General features: G+C 43.0%; 1 protein-coding gene across 5 annotated transcripts in view; it reads right to left on the bottom strand.

Annotated features, from left to right (window-relative positions):
• Positions 1-21,574, bottom strand: part of PNPLA8 (patatin like phospholipase domain containing 8) — a 133,833-nt gene that overhangs the window by 55,025 nt on the left and 57,234 nt on the right. For 2 of the 5 annotated variants that reach the window (XM_067745881.1, XM_067745886.1), the window contains exon 1: positions 6,979-7,142. The exons of 2 other annotated variants lie outside the window; for them this stretch is intronic. The gene's annotated coding sequence lies outside the window, so the exon portion shown is untranslated. Of the gene's footprint in view, positions 1-6,978; positions 7,143-21,574 lie in introns of those variants that run through there. One more of the 5 variants, XM_067745885.1, reaches the window with a different exon arrangement.

Here is a 21,574-nt window from a genome sequence, read left to right as displayed (position 1 = left end):
TGTAGAATATTTAATCTGAAACTGAGTCCCCCTAAAACCCAGGTCCTATGCTGAGTTTATGATTAACCTCTCTATCCAAAATGTTATTTTCCTTTCCAACAGCTGTTCCACTCAAGACTGAGGCATATCAAAGAAAAGCAGGGCTGAAACTGAGCAGGACCCTCCCAGGCACAAAAGCCTTTGTGTCCCCAGGTTCTTGTTTGTAGGAAAAAGGCTTTCAGCCTCTTAGACCTTCCCTGAGTTCCAAAGGGCAGATTCAAACAGTTACTAATTAAGGGAATGAGGTGATGCAGAAAGAAACAACAGTGCAGAGATGGGGCAGGGTCCTGGTTCCTCCTGGGGGGATGTACAGAACAATCTGGTACATATCTGAGTTCTTCTACAGGAACTCAGGCCCCCACCCAGGTGGAGGATGGTAACTTCAGGCTGAGCACACGCACTAGGACCCCAGACTGGTTGGAACCAGAAGACTGATGGTTGAGATTCCTGGAACACCACCCTGTTACCTCAACCAATCAGAGGAGGGGCACACACCCTGCAGACCTCCCCACAAATTTTGCCTATAAAAGCTATTTCCCAAAACCCATCAGAGTTCAGGTCTTCTGAGCAGGAGTCACCCGTTCTCCTTGCATGACCCCTGCAATAAACCTTTCTCCCACTCCAAACGGGGACATTTCAGTTTGTTTGGCCTCACTGTATGTTGGGCACGCGTTCAACGACAACTCTACACCGGACATAGTGCTAGATGCTAAGACCACAAGCAAGATACCAAGAAACTTTCAGACTAGAGCTCAAGATAGCCTTGTAAGGAAGATTTTGCTGTCTAGTACAAAGTGCTTATTTAATCAAAGAAGTCAGACTAGAATAAGCTGTGTGCCACTTCTAACAGACAAGGGCTTCATAACCACAACATAAATGCTGTTTAAAACAGATTATTTTGTTCTTTCAATTGGTAAAATATAAATGACTGATAATATCCGGTACTGATAATACCTGGGGAAATGGGACACAGAGGGCTACCTGACAGTGTCTAATGAAATATCTGACAGTATCTAATGAAATTTTAAATGCTATCTATCAAAATTTTAAAGGCACATATTCTTTGATTAGCAATTCCACTATTACGAATCTATCCTACAGAAATAACTGCATAGGAGTAAAGGTATATACACACATTCCCTGCCACACTGCTTGAAATAACAAAACACGGAAAAACAACTCTAAGTTTCTTCTAGCAAGGGATGGTTAAATAAATTATGGTACATACAGACAATAAACTGAGTTAAACTGTAATGTTACACAGCAGTTAAGGAGAATAGATGATCTGCCTATATATCCTTCATATACAGTACAGTGCGAAAGGCAAGCTGTGATATCATATATACAATACACACGAGGATACAAAGACGTAAACACGAAGATATTATGTAATAGAAGAAAACAAAAACCTATATATGCAGTTTAAATCTGTGGCTACACACACAGATTCTGAAAGGGTAAGTACCTGTTTATTAATTCCTGTGAACTGAGAGGTGGAATCAAAAGAGAATGAGAAGGGCTTTTACTTTTGGACAGACTCAGTTACTTACAAAGAGCAGGTATCACTTTTGTACTTAAAAAAAAAAAAAAGCAAACACTTTAATGCACTTTAACAGATGGTGCTCTGTGAATGGAAGACACAAGGTAAGAATAGATACCCAGGTAAGTCTGAAAAAAGCTGAAAACTGAGCAAAAAAGGAATTCATTACCTTGTAAAAGATAAGAGGGGAAGGAGAGAATTCTAGATAATGGGAAAAACAAACACAAGGAAACACAAAAAAAGCATTTAAGAAAATATACACAATATAAGCAAAAATTGCAAGTAGTTGTTTTCATTCCAGGACCTGGAGAGAATGATGAGCGAGAGGTATACGGGGATACTGCAAAGACAGGGTGGACCAGGTTACGAAGGGTCTGATAATCTTGCCAAGGAGATTAAAGATCGAACTGTCAATGAAGTATGATAAGCAAAGGAATGACATTAGATCTGCTTCCAGCAGATCGCTGACAGATGGAGTAACCAAGACAGAAACCAAGAACCCATCATGACTCTTCAGAAGGTGGCAGTCCAAACTAAAATCTGTCTAAATAGCAATGTAAGCATATTATTTTAAACCACCCAATTTTATAGAGGGGAGGAGAGAAAAGAAGCATACTATCTGCTTTCCTGGCTCTCCTGAACCCATCAGGACTTGCAGTCAATGTAATAAGCCGAATTAATAAGCCTCACAATCCCCAAGACAGAAACAACATGATAAAATACAACTAAAGTACTCGTGGATAAAAAGCCATACTCAAAACCAATAAGGGACTCCTACAACTCAACAACAAAAAAATCAAATAACTCAATTAAAAAGTGGGTAGAAGATTTGAACAGACATTTCTCCAAAGATGACATACAAACAGTGAACAAGCATATATAAAGATGAATAACATCACTGATCATCAGAGAAATACAAATCAAATCCAAATGAGGTATCACCTCACACTCATCAGGGTGGCTAGTATAAAAAACAAAACAAAGCAAAGCAAAAAAACAAAACAGAAAATACCTGAGAAATAAATTCTGTTGTTTAAGCCCCAAAAAGAAAACAAATCACCAGAAAATACCAAGTGATGGCAAAGATGTGGAGAACTGGGAACTCCTGAGCACTGTTACTGGGAGGGTAAAACGGTGTGGCTGCTATGGAAAACAGTATAGCAGTTCCTCAAAATATTAAAACTAGAACTACCATTTGATCCAGCAATCCTATTTCTAGATATATATTCAAAGGAATTGAAAGCAGGGCCTCAAAAAGATATTTGTACACCTCTATTCATAGCAACACTATTCATAATAGCAGAGGTGGGAACAACCCAAATGTCCACGGACAGTTAAATAAACAAAATGTGGTCTATGCACACAATGGAATATTATGCAGCCTTAAAAAGGAAGGACATCCCGTCACATGCTACAACATGCATGAACCTTGAGGACATGAGCTTAAGTGAAATAAGGCAGACACAAAAGGACAAGTACTGTGTGATCCCACTTACATGAGGTACCTAGAGCAGTCAAATTCAGAGACAGAGAGTAGAATAATGGTTACAGGGGGCTGGAGGAAGGGGTCAGAGGGGAGCTGTTGTTTAATGGTAGGGTTTCAGTTCTGCAGACTGAAAAAGTACTGGAGATTTGTTTTTACAACATGAATGCACTGAATGCCACTGAACTATACACTTCAAAATGGTTAAGGTGGTAAATTTTATGATATATTTTTTACCACAATAAAGTTAACAAAACAAAACAAAACAAAACAAAACCAACAGTGGGAAATCCACAGTTGAAGAGGAATCACATGCCTGGATCTGCAGTCACATTACCTTTATGGTGCAGAAACCCTAAGCAAATGAAAACTAGTCAGAGCTAGTGAACTCCATGGGGCCTCTGCTGAGTCCACTGAAACTACCATGGAAGGACACTTTCAAAGCTCACGGCAAGAGACTCCCACACTCAGCAGCCACCACTGAAGATTAACTCACAGTCAAAGAAGAATCACTTCAAGGGAGTACCAGCAAGTATACCTAACAGGAAAACGTGTAACCAAGATTAGAAATAATAGAAAAAAATTCAGTAGGTTTAAAACATTCAATGATAGAGGGGACAAAAATAAGGAAACAAAAAAAAGAGAACTGTACAAAGAGTGTACAGGAAGAGCAAATTTTAGAAATTAAAACTCCAGCTACATACTAGTTACTAGACACTAACCTTTCTTTATCATTAATATAATGATAAAGAAAGGTTAAAAATAAAGGAATAGGGGAAAATATATACCAGGCCTATATTACCAAAAGAAAGCAAAAAGCCCTTTAAGGCAAATTTAAGGCAAAGGCATGAAATAAGATTAAAAAGGGATACTATTTCATAGTAAAAGGAATAATCCACTTACTTATTAAACCTCAGGTAGTCTCCTAGGTCTTGGAGAAAAAGACTACTTATTAATAAACAAATAACTAATATAATGTATAGCAACAGGTCGAGAAGTGCCATGAAGAAAAATAAAGCTGGGGGTTGGGGAGAAAGGGCACAGAAAGTGCTATTTTAGTTGATGTGGTCGGGAGAAGAATTGAGTTGACATGTTGCTGGAGACCTGAATCAAGCGGTACCTAAATTATTAAAAGTTTCTGGATAAAAAGCATTCAAGGAAGAGGGAGAAGCAACCAAGGCTTTGGAGACAGGAATAAGCTTTGTCTATTCAGGAATAGCAAGAATAAGGTAGTTAAAGGAAAGTTAGAAGTGGGAAAGATGGTAGACATGGGCCTAAGAGCCAAGCAGAGGACAGAGCTACATAGCTTAGAGGTAAGGGATCTGCAATGTTTCTTTCCGTTAAGAGATAATCCCCATGACCAATTATGAATACACCTATCGACTTGGCATTGAAATACAGCATATAAAGCAAATTTGGAAAAGGGAACAATTAAAGGAAAACAAGACGATCTCATGATCATACTATTTTAATACATCTGTCTAGAAACTACAGTTGTCAAGTAAAAATTACTCAACAGAGAGAGCTGTCAACAAAATCAACAAGCTGAATTTAACTGCTCCCAAATCACAACACTAGTAAATGCAGACAAAGGTTTGGAGAGCAAATTCAGCTGGGACAAAAGTTAGATTGCAAACAGATAAAGAAGGTAAACTGGGAAGTGCCATCTCAACTGAGAAAAGAGCAGGGAGGACCAGACTCCCTATTTACAGGGTAGCACAGATACAACAGAGACATAAACAGAAGAGTGAGGCTTAGACCCCCCACTAGAGGACGGAAGGACGTTTTAACTAGAAGAAATAGGTTAAGAAATAGGTGGAGGCTTCACTGACGATGGAAAGAATGAATGTATGGAGGACTTCGCCGAGTTATTGCAATAATGCAGACATGAAGTGACAAGGGTTTGAATTAAGGTAAAGGTACTATAATGGAAACGAGGGTTACTTTGAGCCACACTTTGAAAGTGGGGTAAACAACAAAACACAGGACTTGGCGACAGGAAAGAATGGGGTAAGGAGAGGGAGGAGTCATGACAACTTAAGTGTTTTTAAACCGAGAAACAGCAAGAGTGCCATTTGTGAATACGAGATAACTGGGAAGGGGGCCAATTTAATAAAAATCTCTTGGACTTACAGGATGCAGTTAACAGTGGGATATTCAAATGGAGATGTACTATAGGAACACAGGCTGTGGAATCATGTTTGGAGTTATTACCACAATGACAGCTAAAACCATAAGACTGAATTTACCGAAGAAGGGTGTACAGTAACACTTCTTGAGAATGTGGGGATCCCAGAACTTGATAAAAGCTCCTCTTCTTTGAGAAATGCTTATTTGCATATATACACTTTATTTTCCAAGACATTTCAGGATATTCATGGAACTACTAAAATACTCCTCAGGTTTCAAATTTTAACACTCTGGCGTAGAGAGAACGAGGGTAGAGCCTTGACTGCCATTCAAAGTTAGGAAAAGGTAGTCTTCCAAGAAAACAAAAAAAGCACAGGACAAAAGATATCCTGAAAAACTCAGGGCAATGGCACTTCTAAAAAGCAAGGATAATGAATAAAGTAAAATATAAGACATGGGAAAGAAAGGTTAGAACTAAGACATGATAGGAAGATGTTGGGCTAAGAGTTCTATGACCTTTACACAAATTAATGTTTCACAAGCAAGACAGTATGTACCCTTTGGCCCAAATCCTGTCATTACTGCTAAGCAAAAAAACAACTGAAGGTACACTGAAACAAGTAAACATACAAGCTAGTGAAAGTGATCTTTTCAGCCGACATCACTTGTTAAAAGGACAATACTTTCAAGGTTTTAATTTAGATCTGATACAGAAACAAAAATGAGCAACCCTGAGAAAAAGTTTAATAAAAATCCCGAAATAAGAGCACCTTCTTATGTTCAAAGTACAACTAATTTGCACAAGCCATTTAACACAATAACTGCAATGGGTTTGAAACACCTGCCTCATAAGCGGCATTAAACTCTCGGTTCACAGTGTAATATACTTTTTTTCAACTCCCGGATTTCAAAATTATTAATATTTCACTGTCTTAACAGCAGTTTCTCGATACACTAAAACCTACTTTTGTCATTTTTGAAAGCTCAAGAATTGGGACTGTAGATTGGGATGCAGTCCAACTGGGATGTTACTGGAACTAAAAACTTCACTTTAAATAGGATAATGTGATAGTTCCTCATGCCACGTCCAAGTTTTTCCTAGGTGTCACCACTTTCATTGAAAGTTATTGTATTGGGCGTAGAAACCAGGTTCCTCCCGGCATGACGGCAGACACGACAGCGGGGGAAGCACTCCAACACACTGATCCACACAACTTCACCTTTCAAAAAGCACGCACCTCAATCCGCCTGAAGCAACAGCAGCCAACGGCAGAATTCAACGTGGGTAGGGTTACAAAGAAACTGCTGATAATTAAAAACAAGGAGCAGCCGACAAACCAGGTGCGCCGACAGTGAAGAATGATGTAGAATAAGGACATCGCTTTAACAGGTTCCCGCGAACTACTGGAGAACCTACTACCCAGGGGAAGCCAGGCCGACTCGGAACCTAGGCTGGGAGGCTTGGGGGGTGGGACAGGCAACGCGGGGCGGGACCAGAAAAACCAAAACAGTCTGCGCGTCTGGACCAGCAAAGCCCACGGGGTCCGAGGAGGCGGAGAGCGTCGTGCACCTATCAGGCCCGGGACCCGAGGGCTCCTTCCGGTGCCCGGCCGCCTCCGGAGCCCGGATCCGGGGACGTCCTCGGGGCCGGGCGTCTCCCCGCTCTCTCGCCCTGGAAGCACCTTCCGGGGAGAGATAAGACCTGGAATCCCAGACGAGTGCCCGGGCGACCCGGCTGCCCTCTCCCGTAGCCTACCGTCCCGCCGGCCCCCCACGGGCAACTTACCGAGATGCAGGCCTCAACTACTTAGGCGGCAGTGGCGACGCGCCTCTTCCCGGCACGGGCGTCCCCTCGGCCGGCCGGCTGCCATCAGCTGAGCATCCAGCACAAACAGCGGCGCTACAGCCGGGACGCCACCCTCCCCCAACTCCGTCCTTCCCCGACGGAAGTGACGCAGGGCGGCCCCAGTGTACCCGCCCACCGGCGAGGAGCTCCTCAGCCTCGCTGGAACCTCGGCCCACCCATCAGTCGCCGCTCCGCCCCCTTCCCAGACATGCGCAGTAGAGCCCGGCTGAGGGCGGGCCGGAAACGTGCGTGCGTGCACGTGCCTGCGGACACCCGGAGAGGCGCCGCCTGGCGGCCGGCCGAGGGAGTTTGTTTTGCTCTGTGTTTGCGGGACTCAGTCCGACGGTCGGCTGAGCTAAACCTCCATCTCTGCGTCCCTGAAGATGCTGTCCACGCTCTGTCCGGTCCTCGAAGAGGGGACTGCGTCACCAGCCGCTTGGAGGGTGGTGAGCGGCCTGGACCGCGGTCCCTACCACTCTGCTGTCACCATTCCTGGGCTTGGCCACTTGGACTAAAAATCAGTGGAAACTGCTTTCACATGTTATAGTATTAGAAGTTAGCCTGTGAAGTCCCTCTACGGCACCGCCCCCCGCCAGGTACCACACTTAAGACAGTTTTTGAATCCCGACATTTTATGACTACCAAGTCTGCAAACGACCTACAGCTCATAAGGCAAATGCAGCCCACCGCCTGATTTTGTGCGCCTGTAAGCCAAGAATGGTTTTTACATTTTCAACGGTTAGAAAAATAAAAGTCTGTTTTGGGACACATGACAAGGACATGAAATTCAAATCTCAGTGTCCTTAAAAAAAAGATTTTTTTACAGCATAGCCATGCCCATTCTTTTATTTATCAAGAAGCTTGCATGCTACAACAGCAAATTTGGATGGTTACAATAGCTTCCTTTAAATAAGTTGAGGTTAGAAACAGAAAAGTAGTCTTTACTAGACCTCAACCTCAAAGTGTTCCCAAGACTATTAGTCTCTCTTTCCTCTAGGCTTGCCGGGTCTCACAGGAGTGTTGCTGCTTTAGCCCCCTGTAAGATGACTGTAAAGTGTTTAAGGAAGGAATTGTATGAGCTGCCACATAGTGGGTGTTAGACTGCCACTTTTTTTTTTTCCTTTTTTTTTAATCAAGGGGAGGAAGCCAGCTTGCTAGGTTCTTGGGGCGTAAATGGCTGGACTGTGTACAGCATAATGCCTGATAAACCCCTGCAGTGCAAGATCTAGGCATGTTATTTAGCCATACGCTAGTTAGAAGGTGTATGCACAAACTAAACTTTAGAGGCATATGGAAGTAACTAGTTCCGGAGAGATTTTCCCCATTGTTAAAGAAAAAATTGTATCTGTTAAAACGATAAGGAAGACTTTACTCAAGACTTTTACAGTGGGGGAGAGAGATTGGGCTCAACTGCAAATACAACAAAGGCAGCTGGAGACGTGCAGCCCAGGAGCAGAGTGAGAGGGGCCAGTGTATGGAAAATTACTAAGAGGGGACACCAAGGGCACGGGTGACTCTTGCTAAACCATTTTCACAGGATTCCTGCTAAAAACTGATGACTGTGATTAGACACTGAGGGTGATCAGATATCAAGGGTGGGAGATTCTCTCTAAACTGACTCAGCAGGATTCTTGCTAAAACTGGACTTGGCAGACCAAAGACAGGGCCCGGGCAGGAAGCCTTGACAGAAAAGGGCTCAGAAAAACCAAGTTAAACTTCTACCAATGAGAAAGTCTTTGTCACCCTCCAACCATCCATCCCCTGCCCTTGTTTTCCTTTATTCCCTAAGTTAGTCAGACTTTATCAAATATCCAGATTTTCTTCCCTTGCCAGAAATTTGTTTAAAACTCTCAAGTTCTCCTTCTCCTTTGCTCTTCCCTCCCCGCCGTGTCCACCCATATACATTTAACCCCCAGACCTTTAACCGCCCTGAAGTCTGACGATCTTACTTGCAGAATCTCCCGCACCTTTCCTTTGCTCTACATCGTTTCCACTGCCTTAGTTTAAATCTTGTCTAAAATGGTTTTCCAGCCTGTAACTGACCTCTGACCCAGAGTTATTCTCTTCTGTGCAGCCAAGACAATCTTTCTAAAGTGCAAATCCAATCATATGATGTCCCTGATTAAAATGTTTATGCTGGGGCTTCCCTGGTGGCGCACTGGTTGAGGGTCTGCCTGCCGATGCAGGGGACACAGGTTCGTGCCCCGGTCCGGGAGGATCCCACGTGCCGCGGAGCGGCTGGGCCCGTGAGCCACGGCCGCTGAGCCTGCGTGTATGGAACCTGTGCTCCGCAACGGGAGAGGCCACAGCAGTGAGAGGCCCACGTACCTTATCAGAGTATAGTTGACTTACAATGTTTTGTTAGTTTAGGTGTATAGCAAAGTGATTCAGTTATCCATATACATATACTTTTTCAGATTGTTTTCTCATATAGGTTATCACAGAATATTGAGTAGAATTCCCTGTTCATTCCATTTTTGAATATTCAAGTTACAAATGTAATATGGCTGTAATAGCAGAAGCTATTAATTAATTCAGATTAATCGGATTAAATAAATGAACAAACGATCAAAAACACTTGAACACCTTGAGAAGAAGAGGAAAAGATCTGTCTAAAAGGAATGGGGGCGACTTCCCTGGTGGTCCAGTGGTTAAGACTTCGCCTTCCAATGCAGGAGGTGCGGGTTGCATCCCTGGTCTGGGAGCTAAGATCCCACATGGCTTGTGGCCAAAAACCAAAACATAAAAAAAACAGAAGCAATATTGTAAAAAATTCAATAAAGGCTTTAAAATGGTCCACATCAAAAAAAATCTTTAAAAATAAAGTAAAAGGAATGGGAAATTAGTTCTCTCTAGGAAAATTACTTACTTAGATATGTGAGTCACAGACTTTAGAGTAGGCAAAGCAAGACTGTATGCAGTTGAAATATTCAGAAACTATGATGCACCTTACGAATCCCCAAAGAGCAGGAAGTGAAATGATTCAAGGGAATCCCAAAGTGTGAGTCAGGAGAGAATCTTAGCTCATCAAGGAAGCACAGATGAAAAAGCTTCCCTCCTTTTTTTTTTCCCCCAGCCAAACACGTGCAATGCCAGGAATTAGGCAGCATGAGTGAAGGAAATGCCTAGCTAGCTGGTACGCCAACCACTATAACTCAAATGAATGGTTTTGAGTTAATCAGACTGTAGGGGATAAAAATTCCTAAACGAAAGTAAAATAATCCCCCAAATGTGATGTGGGCAATGGGGAAGAGATGGGGGACATGCTACGCCGATAACACCCCATAACACTAATCACCCGCTGGAAACCACCTAAGGATATTGGTGTTACCTTCCTCTACCTCCTTCAACATTACAGAAGTAATTTTAACTTTAAAATGTACTTGCTGTACAAATAGAAAGAGGAAGTAAAACCTGACTCCAATCTCCTTGAAAAATACTATTTCAAATACCTTCAAACTTATTAAACAATTTTGAAAGTTGCAAAAGGCACACTTTACACCATTTTCTATATTTTAAAAAATGGCTTCTTGACAAACAGGTGGGCTACAGGCACGTGAAAAGATGCTCAACGTTGCTAATTAGAGAAATGCAAATCAAAACTACAATGAGGAATGACCTCACACCGATCAGAATGGCCATCCTTAAAACGTCTACAAATAACAAACGCTGGAGAGGGTGTGGAGAAAAGGAAACCCTTCCACACTGTTGGTGGGAATGTAAGTTGGTGCAGCCACTATGGAAACCAGTATGGAGGTTCCTCAAAAAACTGAAAGTAGAGTTGCCATATGATCCAGCAATCCCACTCCTGGGCACATATCCAGACAAAGCTGTAATTCAAAAAGGTACATGCCCCCCTATGCTCACAGCAGCACTATTCACAATAGCCATGATAAAGAAATAACCTAAATGTCCATCAACAGATGAATGGATAAAGAAGACGTGGTACATATATACAATGGAATACTACTCAGCCATAAAAAAGAAGACAATAATGTCATTTGCAGCAACATGGATGGACCTAGAGATTATCATACTAAGTGAAGTCAGTCAGACAGAGAAAGACAAATACCATATGATAACACTTACATATGGGATCTAAAATATGGTAAAAATGAACCTATCTATGAAACAGAAACAGACTCACAGACATAGAGAACAGACTTGTGGTTGCCAAGGGGGAGGGGGGTGGAGGAGGGTTGGAGAGGGAGGTTGGGATTAGCTGTAAGCTATTAAATATAGAATGGATAAACAAGGTCCTACTATATAGTACAGAGAACTATATTCATTATCCTATGATAAACCATAATGGAAAAGAACATAAAAATTAATGTGTATATATATATATATCTATATATCTGAATCTCTTTGCTGTACAGCAGAAACTAACACAACATTGTAAATCAACTATAGGTCAGTTAAAAAAAAACAGCTTCTCTAAATAACAAAAGAAAAGACTACCTGCACTATATAGGTGTGACTATATAGTCTATATAGGTCATTGTATTTATAGATTTAAAAACTCTACACCCAAATGTCTTGGCTTTGCTTTATGCCCAGTAGAGAATCGAGATGTATATATCCCATATAATGGATCTTAAATCTAAGGAAATCAAGATATTCTGACTAGAGTGATTTTGTTAGCTTTATGATACTTATATAGGTATCCTAAAATCTCTTTTTAAGCATAATAATTTAAAAATAGCATTTATTACTGATAAATAAATACAGTAAAGACTGAATCATTTCTCAAAGGCCATCCAATCAACTAGAACTCCTTGGTATAGTTCTAATGTTTGATTAAAAAACAAAGTCCAGGGGATATTGGGATTCTTCATAAACTCAACCAATTCCCACTAATTCCAAAACAATTTGTACAACTAGATGTAAAGCTGGGTTGCCTCTACACATCTCTTCCAACTGATAGTACTGTGGTGCACAAGAGTGCCAAATTGTTTCAGAGTGGGCTTCCTGGGGATGCAAAACACAGTCTCCAAATATGTGTATTTAAGAAACCAGTTTTATAGCTTCAGGTATGATCAGACTTTTAGAAAATGAATTAACTCTAATCAGACTCATAAGAGGTTTTTTTTTCCCCCCAAGTAGCACATCTTAATTACATTTGTCCTTTAGCACCTACTGGGCAGCATATCCGCTCACTGATGAAACATGTTCACAGCATAGAAAGTCAGTAGAACCCTTTATTACATGTGTTCTCTCTCCCACCCCAGTTTTATTGAGATATAATTGAAATATTACCTTGTATAAGTTTAAGTTGTAAAACGTGTTGATTTGATACACTTACATATTGCAAAATGATTACCACCATAGTGTTAGCTAACATCTCCATCACCTAATTATCATTTCTTTTTAATGATGAGAAAGATACAGCCTCTTGGCAACTTTCAAATATAGAATACAGTATTATTAACTATAATCACCATGTGGTATATTATATCCCCAGAACTTAATTCATCTGGAAGTTTGTACCATTTGACCAAATCTTCCCATCCCTCCCCACCCACTTCCTGGTAACCATTACCGTTCTGCTCTTTGTAAGAGATTTTGATTCATGAGAATGCCAATGTATTTTTTTTACAATGGGACGTAGGTAGCTTTTTCTGGATATATGCTATCTAGAACATTCTCTTTCAAATTAAAAATCAAAGTACCTTAGGCAAAAGAAAAAAAAAAGAAATCAAAGTACCTGGCAAAGAGAGGCTGGCGTAGCAAAGTGATGGGGAGAGAGTGTGGTTACAGAAAACTTGCAAATAGTAAGAGTACGCTTTTCTACAAGAGGTCCCTCTGGGTTCTTCTTTATTTTTACGTCATTTTATGTTATTTAAGGCTTGTGAGTGAACTTAGTTACGGCTTCTATGTGTGCTATAATATCCTCCAGGTGGGGACATAGAGAGTGGCCAAAAGTAACTGGAAAACAGAACATGCTCAGCTGGCCTTGAGAAGAGGGAGTCTAGCAGCTTTAGGAACTTGACCTGGTTGCGTTTCACAGCTGTCGGAGAGGCACCACTGTCAGGACAGAGGAGATGGACGAGGGGCGGGATATGCCACAGCAGGACCCTCACCTTCTCCCCTCTTTCAATGGTGCGTGTTCCGCTTGCAGCAGGACAATGGGACCCCACTGGAAACTGACTAGTCTTCACCCCGCCCCCCCACCCAGGGGTACAAAGTAGCTCTCCCATCTCAGCGGGACGTCCTACCTTAACTTCCAATAGATAATGCCTCACCAAGGCGTGACGGGGCTTGGTGTTTCCAGCAGCACAGCTTGTTCATCCACAGCGAGAGTCCGGGCAACGGCTGTTTCTGGTGACTTCTATGCCTGCACGGTGTTGGATGTCTCAGCAGGGGTCCCCAGTCTGGCATATGGGGCAACAGGCCCTAGTGTCGGATCACTCAAATGTAATAAGCCTGGGACAGTACTTCAGTCCACCTGGCCAAAGTGGTTTTACCTATTAGTAATTTCATCTGCTGCTTTACGAGTCCATTCTTTCTTTTTACCAACCCTGCGGTTTGCAGGTTACAGGGGAGGTGGAACCTCCAATCGGTGTCATGGTCTTTTGCTCAGGCTTGCCTATCACGACCTTTGAAATGTGACCACTAATCACTGTCTATTCGATGAGGGCATCCACCCATGGTACTCAGCTCCTCTAACCCCACAATGGAGGTAGCCTGGCTGGCTTGGCGACAGGGAAAAGCTTGTGTTAAGCCACACAAGGTATCCACACAAACTAGGGCACACTTAGAACCCTCATTTAAGAGGGGGGCCCAATATAATCCATTTGCCAATCCCTTACCAGCTGCGGTCTCCAGAGGATGCCCCCAAATTCCTTTGGCAGTTGCCTGGGACATTGTTGAGAACACCCAGGACATCTTGTTACATCTTGCTACTGCTTTAACTGAGTCACTGTCTTTCAAGGACAACCCAGCATCCTTAGCAATATGGCATCCCACCAGGGCGCTCCGGTGGCCACTCTTTCTTTGCACTCAATCTGCTGTATTTACTGAAGGATCAGTCGCTAGGGGTCCTACCCAAGCTAGGGCATCCGTTTCCTGATTACCAAGGGGGTGTCAGTGCTTTACGAGCTGGGACATGGGAGACAGTGAGGACTCAGGCTCTTGCAGGCAACATCCTGACCCCACAAGGGCTTATTTATATCATCCACTCCTTGGCTCTCCATTGTCCAAGCCACAGGGTTAATCTCTTTAGAACAGCCCAATTGTCAGTTCAGAGGGTTAATGGCCAGGGCTCCTGGGTGATCCCCAGCCAAACTGCTCTGAGTTCAGCCCACAGACTTCTGCTGTTCCTGTTTCTATCGAGATGGTGTCACTGTTGGGCTTAAGAGCTACTGCAGACCCTGTGGACCAATTGCCTCCTTTAGATCCATCTGTATAGCAGGCATCTGGGGAATCTTACTTTTTCCCTTTCTACACGCTGTAGGGACCACCATAAGTATAGGGGTGGAGCATTTATAAGATGTTCTCTTCCAGCTCCGGGAAGGCAAGTGGAGTGTGCATTCCAAGGACAGGGGAGGGAGGGAGGAGCCTTCAGTTGCCTGGGTCCAGGGTCCAGCTCATGGGGCAACAACCAGTGGTCACGTCCTCTTTCTTTTCTTTTTTTTTAAAAAATTTTTATTGGAGTATAGTTTCCTTACAATGTTGTGTTAGTTTCTGCTGTACAGCAAAGTGGATCAGTTTTATGTATACATATATCCACTCTTTTTTAGATTTCCTTCGCATTTAGGTCATCACAGATCATTGAGTAGGGTTCTCCGTGCTACTGAGGGCTCTCATTAGTTATCTATTTCATACACAGTCGTGTATATATGTCAATCCCAATCTCCCAATTCATCCCACACCCCTCTTCCCCCCTTGGTAACCGTAAGTTTATTCTCTACATCTCTGACTTGATTTCTGCTTTGCCAATAAGTTCATCTGTACCATTTTTCTAGATTCCGCATATAAGCGATATTATACGATATTTGTTTTTCTCTTTCTGACTTACTTCACTCTATGACAATCTCTAGGTCCATCCACATCTCTGCAAATGGCACTATTTCACTCCTTTTCTATGGTTGAGTAATATTCCATTGTACATATGTACCACATTTTCTTTATCAATTCCTCTGTCGATGGACATTTAGGTTGCTTCCATGTCCTGGCTATTGTAAACAGTGCTGCAATGAACATTGGGGTGCATGCATCCTTTCGAATTACGGTTTTCTCCAGATATATGCCTAGCAGTGGGATTGCTGGGTCATATGGTAACTCTATTTTTAGTCTTTTAAGGAACCTCCATACTGTTCTCCATAGTGGCTGCACCAATTTACCTTCCCACCCACAGGTAGGAGGGTTCCCTTTTCTCCACACCCTCTCCAGCAGTACTTGTAGATTTTTCGATGATGGCCATTCTGACTGGTGTGAGGCGATACCTCATTGTAGTTTTGATTTGCATTTCTCTAACAAGTAGTCATGTTGAGCATCTTTTCATGTTTGTTGGACATCTGTATGTCTTTTTTTGAGAAATGTCTATTTAGATCTTCCCCCCATTTTTTGATTGGGTTATTTGTTTTTTTGATATTGAGCTGAATGAGCTGTTTGTATATTTTGGAGATTAATCCCTTGTCAGTTGCTTCATTTGCAAATATTTTCTCCCATTCTGAGAGCCGTCTTTTTGTTTTCTTTATGGTTTCCTTTGCTGTGCAAAAGCTTTTAAGTTTCATTAGGTCCCATGTGTTTATTTTTCTTTTTATTTCCATTTCTCTAGGAGGTGGGTCAAAAAAGATCTTGCTGTGATTTATGTCAAAGAGTGTTCTGCCTATGTTTTCCTCTAAGAGTTTTCTAGTGTCCGGCCTTACATTTAGGTCTTTAATCCATTTTGAGTTTATTTTTGTGTATGGTGGTAGGGAGTGTTCTAATTTCATTCTTCTACATGTAGCTGTCCAGTGTTCCCAGCACCACTTACTGAAGAGGCTGTCTTTTCTGCATTGTATATTCTTGCCTCCTTTGTCACGGATTAGGTGACCATGGGCGCTTGGGTTTATCTCTGGAATTTCTATCCTGTCCCATTGATCTATATTTCTGTTTGCGTGCCAGTACCATACTGTCTTGATGACTGTAGATCTTTTCTTCCAGCTCTTTACAAGGTCTGTATAAGGTCTCCTCTTCCAGCTCCGGGAAGGCAAGTGGAGTGTTCATTCCAAGGACAGGGGAGGAGGGAGGAGCCTTCTACTGCCTGGGTGCAGTTTGTGGGCCAACCAGTGGTCACATCCTCTTGATTACCTCCTCCAACAGTTTAGATTGTCTTGATATTGAGATCATGTTTCATTTCTTTATTTTAATGTTGGAAAAGGAAATGGAAAGAAGGAATACAAAAATCAACTAAGACATTCTTACCGCATGTATTTATCTTCTTGAAATAGCTTTAAAGCACAAACTAGATGATAAAATTATGAATCATCACTGGAATCAAGCAGGAAGTCTATGGGTTTCTAAGTTGCATTACTCACAGAACTTATCAGGCAAGACATTTTCATGAGCAGGCAGAAAAACACAACTTCATCTCATTTCAAAAACAGAACCCAGCCTACCTTCCCACAGCACTTTTGAAGAAATGTTTCTTCACTTTCCCTTGAAGGAGGAACTACAATAGAGCTGCAATATCTGAGATGAGTTTGATTAATATGAAATAAAAAGGAGGTTGGAAGAAGGAATCTTTGTTTTCAAAAATGGAAAGTGAGGGGCTTCCCTGGTGGCGCAGTGGTTGAGAGTCCACCTGCCGATGCAGGGGATACGGGTTCGTGCCCCGGTCCGGGAGGATCCCACATGCTGCGGAGCGGCTGGGCCCATGAGCCATGGCCGCTGAGCCTGTGCGTCCGGAGCCTGTGCTCCGCAACGGGAGAGGCCACAGCAGTGAGAGGCCTGCGTACTGCTTAAAAAAAAAAAAAAAAAGGAAAGTGAGAAAATGCCCAAGTTAAGAAGTACAACTCTGTGCTTCTCAACACAAAGGTTGAGATGACCCTGAGAGAAGGCTCGCAGGGTCCTGCACAGGAGGGTGTGTGCTGGGAATTTACGTTGTGTCCTAGAGGAGGATGAATGAAGGATTGGCAGTACTCTGAGTTATGTGCAAAAGCTTAGTTCCTTAACGTGAACTTTACTGCCATCATTTGATAACAGACAGACCATAAGGAGTTCATGCAGTAAACTGTACAGGGACCTTTTCCCAGTATTTAGAATCCTTTAATCATGTTTCTGAGAGGAGTGATGAAGACACCACTGATTGCCTCCTGAGGAGATCTCCCTGCTCCCTCCTGGTACACTGCACCACAATACTTTCAGTACTGGGGGACAGGGAAGGGAGCCCTTTTTCCGGCCACCGGATATAAACCATGGGGGTGTTAAGATGGGTGGAGGGGTCAACAAACAACCCTTTCTGGCCAAAAAGGTGTAAAGATAGGTCTGCTGGAGGGCTTCCAGAAATGTTTTCTTTCCTGATAATGAGTGACTAAGGGGATACAGTTCTTTTTTCTTCCTCTCCACAAGCCTGTGTGAGGACCTGAAAACTGCAACAACAGCTGCCATTCTGTAGCCTTGAGAAGAAAGCCATGAGACTCACGGGGCAACCAGCAGAGTTCTGCCAGCTCTGGGTGCTCGAGAGAAACCCACCCTGGATCTCTTGTAACGTGAGAGAAGAAATTTCTCATCTTATTCAAGACACTTGTATTGGTATGGTTACTTCAAAGCAGAAATCACTTAGTTAGAAACACACAGTGAGGCTAATTTAGATGTGGTGTATCCCCACATCCCAGACTTTGATCTGCCTGTAAGCCCTGCCTCTAAGGTCATAGCTCTCAGACCATAATCAGGACAGGAAATGGGACAGGATGTTTTGCCAATATGTATGCAGTGAGCCTGGCCACCAAGTTAGTTATTTTCTACCTACCTGTCTGTTGCTTTGCTCCATAAAGCTGTGACTCTGCCTCAGTTTCTTCTCTAGAACTTCGACTTCCTTCTAGGGATATGGCCCCAAAGTAAACTCCAGCCCTTTCATGTGCTCCCCTGACACCTGGAAGGATGAGGCCCACTCTCACCCTTCTTGGAAGTGGTCCTCTGAAGGACAGCATTGGGATAAATCAGGATGACCTGGCGGCTTGTTGAAAGTGTGGACGCCTGGCCCCATCCACAGGTTGTCAGGAAGTGCTGTGTTAATAAGCTGCCCAGTTAACTCTGATGTAGGTGAAAGCTGAAAACTCTGCCTTACCCTCTGACTGTCCTTTCACTGGGCCCATGTGAGAATAAGAACACCACCAGGTTCATTGCCTCTATCTTCCCGGATTTGGGTTACATCCAACCGCCTGGATTTCCTCCCGCCTCTTCGTCCTTCACACCAGGTTGAACCTGCCAGAGTCCGTCACTTCCTCTGGATGGGTCATTGGACTGCCCACCTGCCCTCAGGGGCAAGCCCCTTGGGTGGAGTCCATTTCCTCAGTCCCATCTTTCCTGGCTCCATCTTTCTCCCCAGGGCCCATCATTAGGCCAAAATTAATTAATCATGACAACACTAAGTCCCCACTGAGCCAATGTCCACATGACTGAAATCCACTAGTTAATCATCAGAAACTCAGATTTTTAAAAATTCCTGAAAAGAAAAATCCCAGCCATGAACTTAGAGAACGGCTGCAGCATCAGCTAGGTCAGCACTGCAGAGCTATCTTATGAAATCAAGATGCTTTGGATTTATCTGTCAGTTTTGCATTTCGTTCCTTTAAAAACAGCTTCTTAAGACAGGGAAAAAATTATATGCTGCCTATTTTATTTATTGATTTTTTTTAAAGAAAAGCCAAAAACTTTATTTATTTTTTGTTTGTGCCATGTGGCTTGTGGGATCTCAATTTCCTGACCAGGGATCGAACCCGGGCCGTCAGCAATGAAAGCCCGGAGTCCTAACCACTGGACCGCCAGGGAAATCCCAAGAAAAGCCAAAAACTTTAATTTTCAACATGAGCTACATGGTCATGAAGACTATGCAATGTGACCCGCTCCAACTCAGGGGCCCCAGAAACCCTCCCTCCCTCAAAGCCCGAGGGGTTCCTGCTCCCAGAAGGGGAATTGGAGACAGGCGAGTGAGTGAAGAGTGGGCCTGAGACCCCAGGATTCAGATCTCCACTTTGCCCTCACAGAAGCTATCAGTCAAATGGGCACAGTCAATATGCTGCCTATTTTAAAAATAAAGGGATTCAAAGATTCTGTCTTGCCCAAAATGACATGGTGCCCACCTGAGTCCAAACTCCAGTGTCCCACAGGTCCCAGGAGTCCAATTCAAGTACCGGGTCTGCCTTCCTGTGCCACCAGGTAACACAATGACACAATGGTCTGTTAGCAATTTGGAGCAATCAGGAAGGCAATATTCTGAGAGTGTCACAGAGGCCCAACACTACTCCTGGAGAGCCAACCCTGTCCATCCTCAAGTGTAACGCATGCCATTCTCCTTGAAAGGGCTTTTCTGCTGTCGTAGCAGGAAAATGTAATCAGCTGTGCCCACCACCAAGTTCTATCAGCTTTTGTATTCTTTTTTTAAAATTTACTAATAATAGGGAAATGAATGTAATTTCTGAAAAGGAGGCTGGGCTGAGCGCCGAATTAAAACTGGTCTTCACACTCTGAACAAGGTGTCAGATTTCGATTGACAACATCCCTTAGGGCTTGGCCTTTCCTTGAAAAGAGAGTTTATTTTTAAGGGTCTGGTGAGATTTTGAGTAAAAGGTGATCGGTGAAATTGCTCTTCATCCTAACTGGAGCCCACAAAGAAAGCAAAGAGTTCTGTAATTACTGGTGTAACAAAGTTATTATATTTTTCTGCTTAGCCGGAAGGAAATCTGAGGTTTCTTTGAAGGCTTGAGATGTGCTCCTCGGAACTGGAGACTCTGAAATCTCTGATGGCTAATGGTATTTATTTGAGTTCTCTGAATAGTCAAAGCATGAACTAGGTTACCAGAGGGCCCATTTTGACTTGAAAATTCAAAACCAGTATATCCCCATGGCCAGTCTCTCCTTTGTGGTCCAAGACCAGCATTTAAAAATTTTACCATGGAAATAAGCAAAAAGCTTCCATCATTAACAACCCTAGTTTTTTTTTTTTTTTTTTTGCGGTACGCGGGCCTCTCACTGTTGTGGCCTCTCCCATTGCGGAGCACAGGCTCCGGAAGCGCAGGCTCAGCGGCCATGGCTCACGGGCCCAGCCAATCCGAGGCATGTGGGATCTTCCCAGACCGGGGCACGAACCCGTGTCCCCTGCATCGGCAGGCGGACTCTCAACCACTGCGCCACCAGGGAAGCCCAACAACCCTAGTTTAATCCTATATTCCATCAACTACTGCCGCTTCCTCTGCCCATGCTGCCACAGTCGATGGGCACTTTTCAAACCTTAGCTTATTTGTCCTCTTGGCAAAATTGGAGCCTGTTGGCCTCACCCTCCTTGAAATACCTTTACTCTTTGGATGCCTCAACAACTCTTCGCCCTGGTTCTCTTCGGCCCCATCTCCCCCAGCTTCAAACACACCTGCTTATCCAACCAAGGCTTGTTATTCTCCCAATAAAAGCTGGCAGCCTACAGCTAGGAAAGAGAGGCGGCAAGATCGTGGCGACTCGGAATTATTTAATACATTGTGTTTTCCTTAGTAAATCTGTTCAATAGAACTTTTGAGCTCTTGAAATGTGACTGAGGAAGTGAACTGTTTTAACTTAAGTTCATTGAAATGGCCACAATGTGGAGAATGGCTACCATATTGGACAGTGTAGTGCAGAGTCTTGCAACACCGAGGGTGGTCCATGGTGCATGGTCCATGGGACCAGCAGCTTGTGAAACACCTGGGTACCCGTGAGAAAGTCAGACTCTCAGGTCCTACCCCAGACCTAATGAATCAGAATCTGCATCTTAACCAGATCGCCAAGTGATTCATAAGCACAATAACATTTGAGAAACATTGCTTAGAATGTTTAACTTTAAAGCACTATAGTGACAGACACCTGTTTATATCCTAGTACAGCTTGTGGATATTACTATACCCTGAAGAAGGTTCCTTTGGTGAATTTTTGCCAAGTCCTTCTTGACACATCAATCAGATCCTTTGTTAATCATATCTTGATTGAAGTCCCTCTGGATATCAAAATACTAAGATAATTCTGTTATTTCAGAAAGCAGTTGAGTTTAATCTATTGATCTGAACTAGAGCTCATTCTTCCGTCTAGCGTGTAGCATGTGTTAGTAAAACCACTACTCCCTTTCCTTTGTTCTGAGGAAGTATTATCTTCCTTTCATAAAGGAGTAGAATACAGAAGAGAAAAAAAAATTAAACCACATTGTACGGTAACCTCCAAAGAGGTAAACAGCTTGACTGGGAAATCAGATCACTCCCTGAGGTACGTGAGAAGATTCATACAAAGATGTAAAGATCTGAGGCTAAAAAGAAGATTAGAGGAAAAGTTTATGTTGAACAAAATGATTCCTCATTCTTGATTGAAT

This window comes from Pseudorca crassidens, chromosome 8 (assembly GCF_039906515.1).
Source record: "Pseudorca crassidens isolate mPseCra1 chromosome 8, mPseCra1.hap1, whole genome shotgun sequence".
NCBI classification, from domain to species: Eukaryota; Metazoa; Chordata; class Mammalia; order Artiodactyla; family Delphinidae; genus Pseudorca; species Pseudorca crassidens.
The sequence above is the reverse complement of the archived record's forward strand: the minus strand, read 5'-3'. Positions and strand labels throughout refer to the sequence as shown.